Below are 6,000 nucleotides of genomic sequence, written 5' to 3' on the forward strand. Positions count from 1 at the left end.
CCAAGTCTATAGGGACATGCTGCCTAATCATTGCTTGTAGATACTATAACTCATGGAGGTGGGGGTTGTGTATGTATATGTTGTGTTTAGCTTGACTAAACATAGATACTTTACCATTTATGACTACATTATTCATAATAGCTGTGCTCCATTAGCCACACTTTCTAAAGTGTTTAGAACAAGTCAAAATAACACCCAAACTGTTTATCTTATGATTATCTAATTAGGTTTGATTTGACTTTAATAGGTTTTTTTAAAAAATAGATTATATTTGCTCCTTACGGTTATTGCTCCTTATGTCTAATCACAACATGTGCATAAACGGTTATCACTGAAGCAAGGGAATTGCAATCAAGGAAATGATTTGTATTGTGAAAAGAGTGTCATGCTGCAGAATTAGATTGAGTTTATAATTTCATTTACACATCTTAAGCTGCTTTCTTAAATTATGAAAAATACATTATAAATAATAATCCAGGAACAAACCATATGCCTTGCAGAGAATGGCAATAATCACATTCTGAATGATGTGACTAGAGAACAAATATTATTGAAAATTGCTCAGACACTTCTTGAGCCAGCAGTATTTTTAAAATAAATAAATAACCGAAGACAGGTTATTCCTTTCAAAGGTGAGTATGAGTTCAGCTCATAGCACATGCCTTTCTTTGAAGCAATATCTACTTAAATTGCAATGTCCTACCTGTCAATGAATACTTCAGCTTCAACCATAACAACACAAGAGCACACAATAGATACAAACTCAAGGTAAAGCGCACCAAACTTGATTGCAGGAAATACGACTTCAGCAACAGAGTGGTCAATGTTTGGAATGGTCTACCTGACTCTGTGGTTTCTTCCCCAAACCCCAAAAATTTTAACCTTAGACTGTCTACTATTGACCTCACCCCTTTCCTAAGAGGTCTGTAGGGCAGTGATCCCCAACCTTTTTTACGCCGCGGCCCGGTATCCCCAACCTTTTTTATGGCGCGGCCCGGTACCGGCATTAGCTGGGCGCCGCCATCTTTTTGATGAAAAAGTGCTTCTGGTGACCTCACCGGAAGCACTTTTTCATCAAAAGATGGCGGCGCTAGCGCTTTCCAGTGAGCTTTTCTGGGTAGAAATGGCTTTCTAGAAATGGCTTTCTACCCGGAAAAGCTCACGAGCCTAGCGCCGCCATCTTTTGACGAAAAGTGCTTCCGGTGAGCTTTCTACCCGGAAAAGCTCACCGGAAGCACTTTTTCATCAAAAAGATGGCAGCGCCCAGCAAGCCAGCGCCCGGTAGGACTTGTTCCACGGACGTGCCGGTCCGCGGACCGGTGGTTGGGGACCCCTGCTGTAGGGGGCGTGCATAAGCGCACCAATGTGCCTACTGTCCCTGTCCTATTGTTTCTTTTATTTTTTCTTATATGTACCCATTTCATGTATTCATAACTATGTATTTACTTATACTTATTGTCTTGTAAGCAATTGACAAATCAAAATAAATTTTAAAAAATGTTATTATTAGTAGCCAAAAATAGAGCAATGTTCTTCTCATCATATAGATGGCCTGCATATTTATGGATTTGTGATCTTGTTATGGATTTATGGTCATGGAAGCGCAGATATAATTTACTTCCAGAAATTTTGAAATTTGGTTCGCATCAGCCCAAACAGCATGGCCAATAAAGATTGTGATAAGATAGATTTGTGGCAAAACATAACAATTTGTCTTTCCCTAAATGGTGGCCAATAAGCTTTACACCAAACATCTTTAGGCACTGAAAATATGATCACCTCTTTTCTATTAGGAAAGCTATTCTGGTCTGTTTTAATATCAAAGAAATTGGAAGAGTTCTTGAAGTTAGCAGCCTGGGAAAGATCATGTATTATCCAGGCTTGGTCTTTCTTACTCTGATCAGGGAATATTGTGTTGCCATAGGATTTTTTGTTCTGTACTTTTAAGTATAAATTGACTAATATGCATACCTGTATCTTCTTTTATGGTGATGTATTTTCTTTTGGGAAGTACATATAAATGGTCATCCTATTCAAGAAATCATATAATGACTCGATTCATGCATTGCTCTAAACCAATATTTCCCAGTAGTGGGCTGCTGAAGCCTGAGAAGTTTTGCTAAATGAATTTGCACAATGCACAAATTTATAATGTAATTTTATAACTAATAGAATTAGTTAACTAATTTATATAACTAATATAAAATTAGTTTGTATAGTTTACAAACTAAAACAGAAAGGTTTACACAATTATGTATCTGATATTAGCACAGTTGAGAAAGTCCAGAAATATTTCACAAGAAGAGTTCTCCACTCCTCCACTCGTTGTAGAATACCTTATGCTACCAGACTTGAAATTCTAGAACTAGAAAACCTTGAATTACGCCGTCTTCGGTCTGACTTAAGCATGGTATATAAAATCATACATTGCAATGTCCTACCTGTCAATGAATACTTCAGCTTCAACCATAACAACACAAGAGCACACAATAGATACAAACTCAAAGGTTAACCACACCAAACTTGATTGCAGGAAATACGACTTCAGCAATAGAGTGGTCAATGTCTGGAATACTCTACCTGACTCTGTAGTTTCTTCCCCAAACCCCAAAAACTTTAACCTTAGACTGTCTACTATTGACCTCACCCCTTTCCTAAGAGGTCTGTAGCGGGCGTGCATAAGCGCACCAACGTGCCTACTGTCCGTGTCGTATTGTTTCTTTTATTTTTCTTATATGTACCCATTTCATGTATTCATAACTATGTATATACTTATACTTATTATCTTGTAAGCAATTGACAAATCAAATCAAATCAAATAAATAAACAATGCATGCAAACTAAAATGAAAGCACAAACCCTTGTTTGATTTAGCATGAGTCTGACATCTGTCAAGTTTTAAAGAATACAACAATTGGTGTAAGCAGAACTTCATTTTACTTAAGCATCTACTTATATACAGATAATCCTTGCTCAACAATAGTAAAAGGAATTGGAAACTCCATTGCTAAGTGGCATGATTGCAAAGCACAAATTAATGTAACTGTGCTGCTTAACGATAGTGGTTCTGGCAGCCCCCAGTTGCTATCATTAAGTAAATTACTGCAGGTCATTAAATGAGGACCTTGTGATCCTGAAATGTGACTTCTTGCCAGCTTCCCTATTGATTTTGCTTGTTGGAAGTCAATGGGAAGGTTGCAAATTGCGATCATGTGACTGTGAGACTCTGTATTGTCTTTGAATACTTCTGGCTACCAAGAGCGCAAATTGTGATCATGTGACCGTGGGCGCCTTGCTGGAATGGCTGGAACTTTGAGGACTGGTCATAAGTACCCCTAGTTCAGTGCTGTCTTAATTTCAAACAGCCACTGATTGTTAAGGAAGCAATATTTGTAGTTGGAAAATCCAACTATTATGTATTTTAGCCCTCCTGTCCTTCTGGCCTACCTATATTGACATTTTTGGCTACTTAATTTCAAACTTAGTGTGACTGGAAAACCCAAAGGCATATCTGAATTATATTATTTTCCACTAGCAGTAATTACTTACCTAATCCACAAAGGTAAGTGAGGAACAGAAAGGATGGGGGAAGAGAAAGTTATTTCTGAATTTGGCTGGTAGCTGTACTGAATGTACAAGGCTGTACAGAGCCTGAATGTAGAAATGTTAGAGATAATGTTACAATTGCCTTTTTAAAAAGTGCTTCTCTCATTAGATTGTGATGAATTTGATTGTTTTCTCTGGTGATAATATGTAGTCTTTATGAATCTCATAAATGTGTTCCATGACCTTTACTGTTTTTTTTTTATTGTTTTAGTATTAAAAAAGAGAACAAATAAAAAAGCAAAAAGCATAAAAAGAAGTTGCAAAAAGAAATAATAATTATAGTACACTCAGTTCAGTTTTAAATACAGCACGAAACCTTAGCAATCTGGAAAGTCTTGATCAATCTTTCCATTATTGTACATCAATAGAAAGCTAGTTCCTAGCTGGAAAGTGAACATGTAACAACGATCCAGGATTCTACATCAGGGTCACACTTCTTACCAATATTAAGCAGAGTGTTGTTGGGGTTATGCTATGCTCAATAAATCCATAGAGGTAGTCCTTGACTTATGATGATAATTCTGTCTAAAACTAAGGTCATAAGTAGGTTGCCATTTGACTATGCCTGATTTTACAATTTTTTTTCAACAGTTGTTAAGCAAAAGTTGCAGTCGTTAAGCAAACACCATGGTGCTAAGTGAATGAATTTTAGCCAATGGGTATTTTTTTTTTGCTGGAAACCAGGGTTTACTTCTGGGGAGTTCTCTCATAATTTTGAACAACTAGTTGTAACTCGAGGACTGTTTCTATTACTAAATATCAGACTACATGATATACAGTGATAGGATTCAGATTTTAGTACAACATATAATTCATATTTATCTCTTTAAATCATATTGCTTTTGGAACATCATAAGAGTAAGAATCTTCTCACCTATTTTACACTTCCAACATAAAGTAAGAACCAACACACTCAAAATATTATCTGCTGTACAACAGTAACCTTTTATTGAATTAATACCATTTTAAGGCTGCAAAGAACATACCATTTTAAAAATCCTTTGTTATTTGATTGTTAAAATGGAATATTTCAGCTCTTACTGAAAATAATTAATGTCCATCCTGGTGATGTATTGTAATTTATAAAATAATAATTAGAATTATTAAAACCATGTTCTAAGAACTGGCAATAACTTGGGAATTTTAGATTTTGCTAATGAATGTGGGTTAAATTGTAAAATCAACAACCATTTTATTCAAAGATACCATTATTTTGCTGCTTTAGGAAATCCAAATTGATCTTGCAACAGCTGAAATAATTTAAATGTATGTTTGGCAGCATGCTTATCTAAAATAGCAAGGCACCTATAAGCCTAGAATTTTATCCTTCTCATTTACTTTCTATTTTTAAACTAGGGTGGTCTTTAAGTATTAGTTAAAGTTATGAGAGTCAAAGTTAAATGTGTCTTGCTGCCTTTAATATAGGATATACATGGAGTAATTGCTTAACATGGACCCAAGCCCCTTCCATGATAATTTTCTAAGTGTGTATATAGTTATTTTTTACCCTAGTAATTTGTGCCTGATAGAAAAATCAAAGTCAAAATGTATGCTCACTGATAAAAGCAGGAATGTTAACTTCATATAATTATGATAAGATACAAACTATTCAATTATAAATAAATTATACATTTAGATTAGATTAAATATAAATTATTAAATTAAATATACATAATAGAAATACCTCTCAGCGAATATATCAATTTTGCAATAACAATAATAATAATAAAAAATAGACTGATTGTGGCAAAAGAAAACAAAAGTAGTACTAATAATAATACATACTTTGAGTGCAATCCCAGAACAACTGGAGCACCACCATCAGCTGTCAGCATTCCAGAAAACCTCAACTCCAAAAAATAACTCAGAGACAGATATGTTTTATTAGAGTAGTAAACTGGCACATCTGGGAAATCCCAAATCTGAAAGTTCCGGGTTTTCTTCCAATAAGTAAAAAAATTACAAATCCACCCCCTGCACACATCATTCCATCACATGCCCCAATCACCATCTGTCCCAACTTGAGATATCCCCTCAACCACTCCTCAGCCAGGTGCAGGAATAACATGACCTTGACTTTAAAAAAGAATGCTATTATGTCTAGCCACATACGCTCCATGAAATTCCCCTCTCCCATCTTCCCAGGCTCAAGAATGTGGCAGTGTGGAAGCTTCTGATGCTAATATGGATTCCAAAGCTGACATCGGCATTGACAAAATCACTATCAATCAATTGCAAAAGAGAGCTTTACTCAGCTTCCATCCTGCCATGAAACCTCCTTATCACAAGAGCCATCACAAGATTCACTGATGACTCACAGCTGACCCATTACAAGGCCTTGACACACCACACCTGAAATCCTTATAAACAGAAGAACACTGACACAGACACTGA

The sequence above is a fragment of the Notechis scutatus genome, chromosome 1, assembly GCF_049901735.1.
Source record: "Notechis scutatus isolate UNSWTSFEM ecotype Mainland chromosome 1, rNotScu1.2, whole genome shotgun sequence".
NCBI lineage: Eukaryota > Metazoa > Chordata > Lepidosauria > Squamata > Elapidae > Notechis > Notechis scutatus.